General features: G+C 34.4%; 1 protein-coding gene across 5 annotated transcripts in view; it reads left to right on the top strand.

The window, feature by feature from the left end:
- The window catches only part of Tlk (Tousled-like kinase), a 207118-nt gene that overhangs the window by 3774 nt on the left and 187389 nt on the right, over positions 1-15955 (top strand). The gene's annotated exons all lie outside the window — the stretch shown is intronic.

The following is a 15955-nucleotide window of genomic DNA, read 5'->3' as shown; positions in this document are numbered from 1 at the left end:
ATAGAGTTATTAGTAATATATTCTTCAATAAGATTGTCGTTCGATAACTACCAGGTTCGTCGCTGTATTTTCCTAAAAATCGTACTATTTGTACTTTAATTTTAGAGGGCACATTCGTGAAAGATTGTTAAACATTTGCAAATCATCATTCAATAAGTTCATAGACTAAATGATAAAATTCGTTACGGATTAGGTAGATCTTCAAAAACGCAAGTGCTATGAAATCCGGGTGATATAGAAGGTTTCTTCAAAGCGAATTTATTCGTATAAATTTCAAACACTTCAACTTTTTTGTTATGTTCCATGACCTTCAGGCACTTTTCTGGCAAAATGTTAATTCCGCCACTGTACGAAAAACTGATTTTCTCAAGCCTGTTTTATAGCTCTATAGCACTAAGAGAGTTTTTGCAGGGACTGGAATAAATAGTAGCCAGATCCTGCTTTGGGTTTTACAGTAGAGGTGTCAAAACTTTCCAGTCAACCTTTTTCAAGATTTGCCAGACCAGTAAAGAAAAATGTCCATTCTGACCGTTTCTTAATAGTCTGCTTCAATCTCATTAGTTCTTGACAGTAGAGAGGTAAACACGCCAGTAAAGGTACACGTCAAACATGCCGTTTGAAAGCTCTTGCAAACAATTTTGGCGGTTGATGTGAAGCTCATCTTTGACATCGAAATTTGCGGGTCGGAAGCTAGCACACAAAATACGAGAAAGTTGACTCACGAATTTCCAAATTTAGAGCGCAAGAACTGAAAAGCCCGTCCAATTAAACAGCCAATGCACCCGGAGAGGATGTTTCCTTGTCATTTTCTCCTGATTGAGAGCGGTAAAAACATGTAACCGAATCAGCATAAAATTTGATTTGGGTGGGTATTAGTGGACCGTGTTGCCAAATGTCTTAACGTTAAAGTTTTTGAATAGTTATAGATTATAAACCGGCAAACGTTATAGACCAAAATACTAAGTTGATACGGCAACATCACAGCGTGCTAACTTCATAAATTTTGATGACGTGCGTTGTCTGTTTTACTGAACCTTTATATATTTAAATATAGAACGTCCTTGTGCACTGTTACCTTTCAAACACACTATAGTGTAGCTTCATTGAATAAGATTAAATCCATCAATTAGGAACAACTGAAATTGCTTTATTCCATGGCCATATAATCAAAGACTCCAAATTATCGAGCTCGCACCGTAATACTATAATTATCAACCTGTCATGATTATAATATTATATTATAATCATAAGACTTAGTATAACGATTATAATAATCATGTTCTTCAGAATTAGAATTATTATAATTATCATTTCTATTCAATAACCGAACGGAAGAAATGTGATAGGCCTAACAGTATAACTTATTAACATAATAGCTTTAACAACAAGAAACAAATGTGAACAACGAAACGTAATTCTCACACCGTGAATATCATTAATTCAATATCCATTTTGGATTGAATAGATGTATCTCAGTGTCCATTCATGTAATGGTATATGAATAACAACAAATTTTATTATAAATAGTGTGTATTTAATTTTAATAGATATGCATTTCGCATACAACCAATCTCTAAATTTGGATCACATATAAAAAATATGTATAATTAAACAGGTAGTAGATTGGTTAAAATCTGATAATGAATAAAATTAATTACTTTTATGAACGTTTTAATAGGAAAGGATGTATAAATTGATAATATATGTTATGACGCATGAATATTATAACGACGCGGCCGACTATAATAATTTATAAGGTAATAAAAATAATATCTGATTGATATATTACATTTTTAATTAATTTTTGTTGTTGTATAGGCATTTGTCGTGCACCTGACGTATGATTAGAGGATTTTTTAAAGTTTGTCAGCTGTTTTAATACTCATTGACCAGGTGATAATAGAAAAATTTATTACATACTATACATTGGCAGTATTGGACTTCCTGGAAGTTTTGTCTGTTTTGACCTTCTTTAAGGGGATCGCCATCTACATTGGCAGGAATAAATGGTGATCGGATGGGACTAAGTCTGATGAATAAGAGTTCAAAAGAGTCTTTTGAGTTAAGAGGTCGAGGGTTGTTATACAACAGGTAGATGTACCTGCTTCCTTGCCAAGTTCGCTTATTTATATCATTTATACGACCACGATACTTGTTTTTTTTAGATAACAGCCATATATTAAACCATGCATGCTTATATTATGTAGCACCTTCTCATCGGAATGAATCAGTGTTTCTCTTTATCTACACATTTGGGAACCACTAATGCAACTTTGGACCATTCCTCTAAAACGAAAACAAAAAAAAATGCTAAACAATTACTTTGCTAAAACTTTTTTCATTGTTCACTGTTTTTATTGGCTATTGGTTAGTTCGAACATCAAATGTGATATGTTCGTATCATCACCAGAAATAATTTTAGTTATAACTTATTTGACTGCCTCCGGCATTCAACAGGTTTTAGGTTTGTTGACAAATTCTAACACTTCCTGGTTTTTTTGTAAATTGGACTTGCCTCTTCAAATGTTTACCTCCGTTATCTATATTGTCCAATTTTTAGTTTGAACGTTAAGTACTTAGTCAAGTCAGAGTCAAGTTAATGGATGACCATTTTATCATTACAGCCGAGTTATATTTCTCATTGCTAATGATGATGCGAGGACATCAAAGGGTGATTTGTCAAACACAGTGAATTTCTGTTATGGTGAGGATGTAGATATATGCGGAAGATGGACAGAATGATATGAACACCTGTAACATACACAATATGTATTTGCTAATGGTGTTGAGCCATCCTTTCTTTTTTAAAGAACTTTAATTCTTCGTGGAATAGATTTATAGACTGTTTCCATAGATCCAATGAAATATTGACCTATTCTTGTACCAAAATCTTCTTCCCATACTTCTCGAACTAAGACTGAGGCTTTCTCCTTTCATACATAAACTTAGTTGTTTGGGAGGAAACAATGTAAACGATGATCATGGAACAATAGCACATTGTTCAATCATCCAGTGTTTAGATTTTATGATCATTGATCAAGATCACTTCCACTCACTTGGTGTTGTATATGATGGAACCGCAGTTTCAATATTAACGGATATTTCTCAATACTCAATGGCTACCCTGGAGTTGACCACCTAGGTTCATGTTGTTATAATTTTATTGCATCTAAAATATAAAGGAAAATTGGCTAGTGTTTCGTCGACTTTTTGACTGACATCAGTATTTTGATGTTCATTAGACTGAATCACCGGTAGGGTATTTAGTGATAAGAAAGTTTTTGTTTGTTTGCTTCGTCATGACAGGAAAACTTTTAATATTTTTCAAAAATCTTGCTTTCTTTTACATAACTGTCAATTTTCATTTTTCCCCCGTCATATTAAGTAATAGGTACTGAAAATCTGACTTTTTAAATTCCCTCGAGTAAAAAACAAAAGTTTTCATCAAAAATCCTGACCTGAATGATAACAAAATGTTTATGCCAATGGAATTTCAGAATAAAATATGTTCTATATTTAATGGGCGACGTTATAACTGCACAGCAGCTACAACTAAGGTCGTAATAAATGAAATCCACTGAATTTCACCAACTAAACTGAGATGGACAGATAAAAAAATACATTTTTTAATAAACAACCATTTGTTTATTTTGCATGACTCGCTAGATGTTTCTAATCGTTCGACACAGACGGTTCAGACAGTTCACGGTATGATCATATCCTGAATTATAAAGTAACCGATATTATAACGCCATCTACTCGAGCTAATTCGAGTTCGCAGCCATTGACAAGGTGATTACACTCGTTTTATTTTGAAACCTGAATATAATCGGACCGAACTCTCGTCAGAAGGGATACGGTCTTCGAACGACTCGGTCGATATTGTGGCCGTTTTTATGTTAGGGATCTGTAAACTGATTGGGTCAAGCAGATATAAAGGAAACTGTACGGCGACTGGGCGGCAAATTGTTTTTTCTCTCGTATGAGACACTTATTAGTGGACATAGTTTAAGAGATCTTAAATATTTTCATTAAATTCAAATCCTAGACAATATATTCAGTCATGTAGGTTTGTTTTTATTTTGTTAATATAGACTATAATTCATATATCTTCTATACCGTTCCTCAGATATGCCGATTCTATGTTGTTTATTAAATTTGTGTATATAAAAATCCTTATATATAGGATATAGACAAAATAATCATAAACACCTGACATAGAAATGGAATCTACTTCACACTCCCCGCTCTAAAAATCCCCATAATGGTTTAGTTATGTGGAAGTGTGGCAATTGTGCTGGCCAGGGAACATTTAGATGATAGATGATGTTCTGATGCTCATCATGTGATGTGATGATTTCAATAAACTCGTTTTTTTTCACATATTTTTGGATTTAATAGATCGAGAAAGTTACAATAATAATCTGAGTTTATTGTTTTACTAGTAGCGCATACTAGCGTTTGTTTTTGTTTGAATACATGTAGACGAATTTCTGTAGGATTTTTTTATTAACCTCTTTGAACATCAACAATATGCCCGTTAAATCTCACTCTATGTGTCTATTAATCAGTTCGTATGGTAGTTTGCGTTCGAGTCTATACACTACACTGTCATCGCGCATATTTAACTGTTTGGCGAGTGCATTGGGGTGCACTAATATTCTTTCAGAATACTAACACACGAACACTTCAAATCACATTCGTTATGGATTCTAAGGGGATATCGCGCTGAATCAGTTTGTTGGATACGTAATATGGGGAATCGACGATGATTCGCAACACTATTCTGGAACTCCTGGATGATATCTAGGTAATATTTGATAGTAGTACTCCACAGTTCAATACCATAGGTCCAAATAGGCCTAAGTATTGACTTATAGAGTCAACTAGTGACTATTAGTCAACTATGCTATTTCTATTTTATTATTTAAGTATAAAACTTCCGCTTTATTTTTATATTTTTATGTTTTTTTAATATGTTTTGTTACTTTCCAGAAAGGATATTCCGTTGCATCAGTTTACGTTAAGTTTTCTAAATAGTTTTCAATTCCTTGATTTCGTTCCTTATTTATTAGCTGTTTCAGATCTTTTGTGGCCTTTTGTAGCATTTAAATAGTTTTTTTCTTCGAATTGGATGTCCTCTGTGAGGAAATGCTGTTCAGTCAGTCATGTGACTCCACTCGAAGCAATTGAGGATTGAAATATGCCGAGTAGGGTAGGATTCTTGTTTGAGTTTTATATATTAGTATTTTGTTGGCTTATAATTCGACATCTTCGGTGCACAAGAGAGAAGAGCAAGAATATAGTACGTAATGAGAAGTAAGGACGAAATATGAATGTAGATGAAGAATGACTCTTAAATCACTCATAATTAATTTACAATTCTTATATTTTTATTTTTCACCAGAAATGAAAGTATTAACCAAACGGATAGGCCAAAAAGCTTTGTCTTGTTTTGGGTGTTATATGTTTATGTTCAGTTTATAGCATTTCTCCACTTCCTATGATTGCTGTCTCCATTTTGACTTCTCTGGTGGATGTTTTCTTGAGAACGGTTGTTGCCTGAGTGTCCATATACATTTACTGTGCAAATATAAACAAACCAATTTAGTATCGATTTTTATATTTGAGCTTTAATCTCGCTTAATTCTTCAAATTATCATTAACAGTCTCAAAATCGGATAATCAGTTGGACAACAACGGGAAAATCCTCTACGCAAGTGAACCAATGCACTAAAATTACATATTGATATAATTTTCAGTGATGTGTACTATATTCGAGGTCTCCATATAATTTCCAATAACTGCACCGCAGTAAACCTTAACTGCATGACATAACCATATTTGTCATTATACAGACATTGGAGTTTTTATCGATGACTTAACTAACGCCAGATAAAATATTTTAAATAAGATCCGGGAATTCCGGACAAGTCGCCACAGCCGGCAACGTCGCGACTGCCGAATTGCATCTTCGCCACTTGTTGCGTTGTACTCTATCGAATGGCGTACGGTCGCGCAGGCCTTTCGACCTAAGCCCGGTCTCGCGTATCGCGATTTCCACGTCGTTCCGGCGATGCGTCCTTGTTATTTGCCGCTTCCAGTCTACTTTGCGGATTTGGTAGTTGTTGTGAGCGAGAAGTGTGAGGATAGAGATTCCACCATCGACGTACCGTCCTATAGAGATTGATTAATATAGTATATTAATGAATAGTATAATAGTAAATCAGGATTATGTCATATTATGATCAGGAAATATGTCGTTTAAATTGGATTTTTGGAAGTAAATACTCATGTATTAATCCCGTACTCGCATTTGTTGTGTATAAATGCAATTGTTCTGTTAAAAAATTAATTTGGATTTCAATTTATATTCATTTATTAATTTACCTGACTATAAATTAAGCAATATAGTAGAAATCCTCGTGAAGTTCCTTTTTATTTTTTATACAAATTGTTTATTTTTAAATCGTTTTTAATAAAAATATAATAATTTTTTTTTACCTTTGGGGCAACTTTCCTTTAAAAATGATAATTATAAATATTTTATATAAAAACTTATATAATATATAAACTTATTTAAAACTTAAAAATAATAGAAGTTTGTAATAAATATATTTTATTAAATTAATTTTTATAGTATATTGAAATAATGAAACTAATGCATATATTATCGCAAGAGTTAAACTACAGTCAATTAAACAGCCACAATAATTTGGAAGTTAAAGTTATTTTATTATATTCACATTGAACTTTTTCACATATATTTTATTTTCATTAAAGAACATATTTACCTTTTTATGTTTAGTTCTGGTTTCCTTCGTTACTATGTTTTCTTGTTAAATTATTCTGATATCACTGTATTTCTCTTTAGTCTCTTCTGTTACTACCTGCGTACATCACTGCATTCTCTCTGTACATTTTAACGAAATGCTTATATATATTCCGAGCGATTACATACATAACTATCACATAAATCTTTCACACTCTACAATAGGATTTTCTATAGTTGTAGTAACTTAATATTAATTATATATTTACTTTTTACTCTGTCTTGGTATTGTCAGCATTGAATCATAATCCCACATCCAGAAAGTTTCATTCACTCACTTTTACATTCTGAGCCACTATTCGCGTCAATAACTAAGCTTTTAATTTCCAATTTAACACTAGTTCACAATTCCACACTTATCAGTGCCTTCTTTGGTGTGTCTGTGAAGGAGTTCATCCAAACAAGGGTGTTATTGTAGAGAATGTATTGCTTTGCACATATCCAAATATTTTTTGTCTGTATATCTTTCTCGGTCAGCATATCTACTATAGTGCTTATTTGTCCCATAACAATTTGATTTGATTAAATATGCAGTGATAGAGACGAAGACGTTACACTCTGTGACCATATTATTCAGCCATTTGATCTACTGTGTATCTTATTTCAGGCCTACTTCTAAAAAAGTAAATTACATAAAACAATTAAACATGTCATTTATATATAAAAAGTGACAATTTAAGATACTTCATTTCTTCACTTAATTATGTTTTGCAAGCCAATCCATAATTACAGCACTTGCCGACCACTTGTTGGGTCTTTTCCTTTCTAGCATGAACAACAGTATATCTGCAATGAGTTATTAAAAAATATTATGATTTACAAAACCTAATTAAATGTTATTCTAACTTTTACCTTTTTTCATCAATTTTTGTTTTCTTTACACTTTTTTTATTGGCATTGGTATTTGCCAAGGGTGGCCTAATGTTCCACTTTGAAATACACAAGTGATAACATATATCACCCAAAGAGCTGCATATCCCTAAGTTTTCTATGGGTACTTTCCATACTAACAGTTATCTCTGAAATAATTGCATTACATTATTTTTACATTGAAAAAACTGGTCACCGTTTTCATACATTTCATAAATTTAATCTTGAATAGAAATAATATGAAGGTATGTAAATATTTTATTTTTGATGAATCCAAAATTATTTGGGTTCTCTTTAATTTGGCAGATATAATATTAATATTCGGTGTAGCCGCAACACTATAAAAATATTTCGAATAAAAACCGAAGCAGCTTAATATTTAATAGTATCAGTATTTACTTTTCTAACGCATTTATTATAACCTGTTTCTGACTAACCATTAATTTGGTCTCGGCGTTTTCAATCAGTAATCTTTAAGAATTTTGCAGACATTTGACAACCGAACTCTTTCATGCTGATTCGGTTACATGCTTGAACTTATCAGACAGCATTGTATCCCTTTTTAACTTGAATAAAATGAGAAGGAAAATATTGTCTCGTATTAGAACCAATTTACAAATTGCAGTAACATCTAAATCGGTCACTGACATCTAACAAAAAATGTTTGAAAAATTATTTTCCTGTTTTTTATAATTATTACTTATTTGATTGAACGTTTAAACGAACTTTAAACACTATTAGAAGTAACGTTTTGTGTTTGTGCTACAATAGTTAACCAGTAAATTATTTACTTTTATAGGTATAGTGTGATCCGCGCGTTAGCACATCGATGGTCGTAGCAGACGAGTCAAATTTACCAGACCGAAGGATATAATTTCGTAATACGAAACACGAGAGGGCGCTAATTTCTCTCCGTCTTCGGCCGGTTTCTCCCCCTCGTTCCCTTGGACTGCCGTTTTTGCTCCGACGGAGTGTCCGCGTTTAATAATTCGTCAAGTCTCGCATTTTCTTTCGTTTCGCGGTTTGGTGTTCCGGACTTCGGCGATCTTAGGTGAGTTTTGGGCAATTAGTTGGGGCCGTAAAACAATACGGCGTCGCGGATTCGCGCTTTATCGCGGTCGTGGATTAGATTTTAGACGGCGCTGTCAATTTAGCCGGGTTAAAATATGGTCCCACAGATGGCGGAGTCGTTTCAAGTATTTCCGATTTTTCTCAACAATTTGCGGGGTACGTTGTTGCCAAGTCGTCGATTATTGTTGACGTGTACTAACGTTTTAATATTCCAACTTAGTTTGGCGGAAATAGAGTACACTTGGACAAAAACGATTTATAAAATGAAAATGTTGTTGATATATTTTATTGACGCAAAAAACGTAATATATTTGAAGCTGTTCGTTCATCCAAAGTGGGAAATGAATTTTTGTCGTTTACCGTTGCGGATTTATATTGATTCCAGAGACGGATGTTTCGGGTTTTCGCTCCTGCGGGATAGCTGGTCGTCGACGACGTCGCCTCGATGGATTTTATTCATTGTAGGTTACACCCAGAAAAATTGCGCTATAGATTATTTAGTCTAATGTTTGGTTATTATAAATAAATAATTTCAATGTTACTCTGGTCAAAACTGTTACTTTTAATTGTGATACACTTCCTTTGGCGGGCCATATTTGTTTTCTTTCCAACAATGTTTGGATTGCGGTCTTTGGAGTTGTGATTTGGTTTTCTACTGGTTGTATCTAGATTTTCTCGTGGTTTTTTTTATATATAAAATAATTGAAAGAAGAAAATTGAGTTTATTATTATGATAGTTATGACGGTTATAACAATGTCGTTACATCCACATGTCATTTAGTTGGCACATGTGTACAGTTTATAAAAATTTATTGTAATTTGCAGATTTAGTTTAGCACTTAAAGATTTGTTTCAGTTTAGTTTATTTGCTTTCGAATATATCAGACACTTTCCACGATCGTAACTGCTTGGATACCTTTTCATTAATCAATTAAACAATAACCTTAGGCATAATTGCAGCACGTAGCACATGAATGGAAATCAGAATCTGAACACTTTCAGAAAACACTTTGTACTTTTATTGAGATCTTATAGCGCTTGTAATTAATTATTTCTGGCAGAAAATAGATATTTGTTATCTTACTGATTACGTTTATTCATTTTCTTCCGTTTTCATTATATGTTGATGCCATCAAATAGTTTTTATAAATGAAATCTATTTACTGTTAAGTGTCCAACAGTATTCGATCTCTTTTAAAAGCAGTTAATATTTGCCGCTAGTCGATATGAATAACATTGTTAAGTTATACCACCTATTGTATAGTCTTAATACATTATTTATATCACTGGTTATGATTAATATCATGAAACATTTAGCTATATAATTATTTATACAGTTGTTATAGAAATTAAAAGCCCTGTTTTTATTATTGTTATTATAACCACATACTAAGTGTTTCGGAAGAGATTGTTATCTTGTTTCATTTTTTGAACTTCTTTTTTTCATTGTTTCATTTCTACAATAATTTAGAATAAAGTTTTCGGAAGTCTTTGTTTTGTTACTGTTTATTTCGTTAAATGCCTACGTGGGTGGGAACTTGATTTTTTAGAATAGTGTCTAGTAACGGTCCTTTGTTTCTGGTCCGAATTGTTCTTATCCAACATATCACGTGCTATTAAATTATTTGGAATATTTGATAATCCATGTGATGATGGTTCATAGAATTACATTTCAACATCCCTGCAGTAGATTTCTGTTGATCCATATGGGCTTGATAACTTTTTTTTAAAGACCAGAACAACTGAAAGTAAATAAATGAAGCCTCTAATGCCCATTAATAGTGTAATGTATTAAAAAAACTTCCTATACTTAGAAGAATAGACAGTCTGAATAAAAAAAAACGACAGATCCATATAGCATGAGAATTAATGAAGAAATAGCCTAAAATATTGATAACCGATGGAATTATCTGCTATTGTAAATGTCAACCACAGCCAGTAAGAACAAATCCAGCGAACTTGTCTTTAGTTTTATTATCTTTATGGCCACTTTGTTATTCTGTTAATTATGCTGAATTTCTTAGGTATAACGTTGTTTTATTATGGAAGATCAAAATTCGAATATCATTTAAAAGAATTTAATGGTAAAATAGCACTAAAGAATAGCCATATGGAGGACTCGCCTTACGTGTGAGGATAGAAAAGTTATTGCGCGCCGAAAGATCGGTATTTTGGAGGTGCGTAATAAGATTACTATAACTGAGTGTGCTAACCGGTTATTTGTGGCCTCCATTAAACAATTTAGACTTCGGGCAACTTTGGTTTTAACAGCGTGACGTAACGTGCCATTTCAGTCGCGAAGCAATCGGCCTTTTACGTGTAAGTTCGGTAATTGTGTTATCAGTTATTTTGACGTTTATTGACTAGTGTATAGCGGAGGTTTGAAGCCGTTTAACTATTTTTATGGACATAGATTAAAGGCCAGTATCTTTTCGATGTTTAGATCTTAGATCTCTGGATTTTAAATCCAGTACATCGATGCTAAAACAGGAGAGAACCAACTTAGAGGAGGTTCCCATATCTACAGCGAATGGACATAATAATAGAAACACCTGATATACGTACAATGTTTTGTACTGTGCACAATACATTTATTAATTAGGCATACTGAGCACTTCTTCGCCGAATAGATTTGTAGAGTGTGTAGGCAGTTTTCAACGAAATGAATGAAGACATCCGCCAATTGCTTCAATGATATGGAAGATGGGAAGATGTCTCATAGTATTCTGATGGTCCTCCAACTAAGACTGAATATGTTTGAATATCACTGTAGGAATCAGCCAATTTGGATGGTAGGCTTTTTGGGGTACTCCATAAGTAAACCACGTTACAATTAACAACTGGTTAAATTGAGCAAAGAACTTGGTTAGAGAAGTTATTTTGCGCGTCATTTTCGTCAGACATTGTGCCATTTGTCTAACTCCCTTCGAATGAATTCGTCGATTTTACGTATCTTCTCGAAACCTGTAAGATTATTTCTCGAATAAATGTGTATGTAGCAAGATGAAATTATTTTTTTATATATAAAATAAATTCGGTGTTATATCCGAATATATATTCGTACTTTGTTATGGATTAGTTGCTATGTAGGCATGACGGGTATGGAGAACATTTCTCTCTCTTCGGATTTCGCACTTTCCTCTTCTATCCTCACTCATACATACACATACACACGTACGCATATCAAACAAAATGCGCGCATCGCGACTGACCTAATCGGAGCACAAGACTCCTGATCGATTCCCAGGTGCATGCATACAGTGCCAACGGAGGCGGTAGCGGCGGCGGTGGCTGCGACGAAGAGGGGGCGGCGGGGGGACGAAGGGAAGGGGGGGGCGAGGACCCGTCGGGGACGGGGTTTTCGGGTGGAGGGCGACGGGGACCACCACCACCGGGAGCAACCAACCGACCCCCGGCCGTCCCCCCGCCCCCGCCGGCATCCGCAGCCTCGTCGGAGACTCTTATTGACCCGATGCTGCTGGATGTTAATGGATTCCTGCCGGCTGGATGTTGCTGCGGTGGTTGAGCGGGATTTGTTGAAAGCGCGATGATGTGTTTTGGGCCGACGGGCGTGTTGGATAGGTGTGGCAACCCCGGAGGTTTCCGCCGTTTTCCGGACGTGTGTTCCGGGCCTGCATGTGTGTATGTACGCGAGTCGTGTCTCGGGAAAACTAAACTCAAGTTTTAACCGGGTTTCGAGCCCGTACCCCTTGATATACCCGCTCGGTTCCGTCTTCTTGGTACGGTGTTTGGTCAACGATTGAAAATATATAAATACTTTGGATGGCGCGGTTTTCTTCCTCCCCGTCTTTCATCCTCTTCCTCTTTTGATATAGGTGGCGCTGTCATTTTTCCGTTTTAATTTAAAATTAGACGACAGATGGCATTATTACTTATCCGGACTAGGAATCAGCGTTCGGGTTAACATTTTTGTATTTGTCTAGGAAGCTCACGGGAAGATGAAATTAAAAACAATTATAGTTACTTTATTTTTCATTATATGCCGTTTTTCTCGACCCCAATATACTTATTTTTTCTAAATGTCAGGAAAATTGAAGAAGATTAATCTAATCTAGTAGTATTTTTATTTATTAATTAATATATTTGTTAGGAAAACACACACATAACTACACATGATGGTTTAATTATCTTAAGTGAAATTAAATTTCTTAAATTTCTTCTACAACACTTGGAAACCGGATAACCATTTTTAACTGGGATTCGATCTTTAATTTTTCTCGAATTCAATATACTTATTACTTCTAGCTCTTGTCTAAGAGGTTATAGTTATATCTGTTGTGATACTTTTTATACCGATTGCTGAATCTCTCTTAGTCTCTAGGATTACGCTGTTTGATCTATCCAGTGATAAAATGATGAACAAATCTTTCTGATTTACTTGAATTTCGTTCTGACATACAACAGAAGGAGTCATTTTTCGAAATGATGAATGTCATTTCCTTGTGGGCTTCATGTGACACGTGGATAAGAACAATTGAGTTTAATAGAACAGAACAATTGAGTAGCAAAACAGGGACTTCTGCCAACTCATATTCAATATGCTCAAGTTTGCTCATATTCCTATAAAAGATGAAGATGTGGCTTTCAAATTTTAGTTCTATTTTTTGATGAATGGATGGTACACATTCATACCAGCAATTTCTACATTGTATTACATATTTATTCGTTAAAATAGTAATCGAATAAGAAGTTGTCATTTAATGTATTAACTTAAACTTTTTCTTTTTTCCTTTTCTCCTTTTTACCAACTAGTGTTTTTCTGGACTGGACATACTGCTTAACGTGGGCTCCGAACTACGGTCCTCGGCGTTAAGCCTATCTTCTGGCGAGTGGTCAACTTAGAAATTATTCCAGGAGACATCAGGTCTTACACAGCTTGGCTATTTTTTCCTTGTCGAATTTTGCGTACTTTTGCCTTATGAACAAATACAAACATACATTAACAACCATAGCCCTATCAGGATTCGAACCTGCGACTATCGCAACATTAAAAGGATCGTCCTGTTGGCTTGACCACTGCGGTGGCTTCTTCAATTTGTTTGCTGAAAGTCTGTGACTGTTTATATTTTACTTGCTTGTTCAACAAGTTATAATTATTTTTACAATGTTATCGTGAAAATTTTGGAACGGGTCATTAAAACCGTTAAATTGTATGATATACGTCAGAATGGAGAAAACATACCAAAAAGTAATACTTTAAAGAACAGCGACAAAAAATTAAAATATATGATATATATCAAAATTACTACTGTGTTCTTATTATGGTAAAATCGAGGAATTTTAATCGAGACAGCTTAAGGATCTATTAACAATATAATAAAACAACCTCTTGTCTATAAAATCAAGCTCACCTTGTTGATCTACAAATTATATAATTTTATTTTGTATTGATGTATTTTTAACATCTTTGTTGAATATGTTATCTCGGTTAAGGAGCCTTAAGCCAAAATACTTCAAAATAATTAAGTTTTTAACTGATGGCACTTTACAAGCAACTTTTCAAAATTCAATTTGGATACATTTTGGTTTTAAAGGGTGGTTTAAAGAGGGTTTAAACATATTTGAATACAAATGCTCTATATAAATAATTGTACACGTACCAGGTAAAAGTAATGATTCACAGACATCCTTAATCCTCCAAGTTAGCCATTGGAGGAGGTCTTCGTGTAATTTATTGAATGAAACTATGTTTCCCTTAACACTTATCAAATGTATGTATGAAAATGTATCAATGTTTGATTTTTGAATGGATGATTGTTGATTGAACGTAAGATGCTTGGACGTCGAAAGATGAATGAATCAGCTGTCAATTTTTCGATCGATTTTGGTCAATCTTATTCAGTGGCCAGTTCGCGATAAGAAAATGAGACCTGACGTCACCACAAAACAAACAATCGGGTTATAGAAATTGGCCAATCAAATGGTTTTGTAAGGAAATTCAATAGAACCAATAAAAAACTGGTCTCAGAGCCAGCATTGGTTGGACCACGCAAAACATTTCCTCGATTTCGTCTATTTATGTAAAACCTCTATATCTACTCTATGTTTCGTTTAAATAAAATATATTCATAGCCCTGTCAGTTTTCATTCGCGTTTGCTATCGAAAGCATATTTTTTTATGTATATTGTATAATATTTCTTTTTGTTATGCTCTCCTAGTAGTTTACTGATCCAAGGTTCCTAACTTACAAATTTTTTTTACTCAATCCATTTCAGAATCCCCATTAAGGAACCGAAGAAAAGATAACGTTTTACGAGTTTGTCTCTTTCTGATGTTTTTCATGGCGAAACAAAAGTAACACGCCAACGTGGAGGAAACATACCGTTAACTACGGCATTTAGGCGAATTATCATATTATCGGTCTTGGCGAGCGCGTCTGCTTCCCGACTCCTCTATCCGCCACACAGCAGCATCGACGAATTTCTCGTCCGGGTTGTCTCGGTAGCCTTCGGCAGCAGCGTAGTCGACGATTTCAATGTGAAACTTACCCCGTCCATATTCTCCACACAAAGACGCCGCCCAGCAACTGATGTCGCACTAAATTTTATACGATATTGATTTTCCTGGGGCAGTTTAAACAAGCAAAAAAAACGTCCGTTTCCTTTTTGCCGTGTATACCCGGACAGTGGGAAAAGTTATTCGGCTTTCGTGTGGTGAGGTTGCCGTGTTATCCGACGATCTGATTTTTATTGTACGGGGTGGACGAGAAGACCTTTAAAGTTCGCGTTATGATTATTTTATTTCTAGCTGTTGGTTTGGCATTAAGGGGTTAGGTGGGTTTCAAAGAGCTTAAAATGTACTTTTTACGTTTTCTCAATTCTCTTTAAAAATATACGTTGACCACCAGTTGCAGCGATCCACAAAAAATCCAAAAACGTTCATATCTATATTTATTTTGTGATCAACACATATGTATAAACAGAAATAACTGCTTAAACAATTCCTAGTTGAAGGTTTACCATCGTTCTATTGATGTGGGAAATTGTATTTTTGGATCGGTTTAGACTCAGTCATTTGTCAAGTGTTCTACGTGATAAAAATCCGAACATACCATTTGAAGGTCGAAATAATGGGGTTGAATGTGAAAAATTGGAAAAATTGGTATTCATCTGCTGCTTTGATGGCATTTTTTGTTATCAAGAATTTCGATTGGTTAACGT

Source organism: Rhynchophorus ferrugineus, unplaced genomic scaffold (genome assembly GCF_030347505.1).
Source record: "Rhynchophorus ferrugineus isolate W39M unplaced genomic scaffold, kcgeb_rfMv2 rfM7, whole genome shotgun sequence".
Taxonomy (NCBI): Eukaryota; Metazoa; Arthropoda; class Insecta; order Coleoptera; family Curculionidae; genus Rhynchophorus; species Rhynchophorus ferrugineus.
The sequence above is the reverse complement of the archived record's forward strand: the minus strand, read 5'-3'. Positions and strand labels throughout refer to the sequence as shown.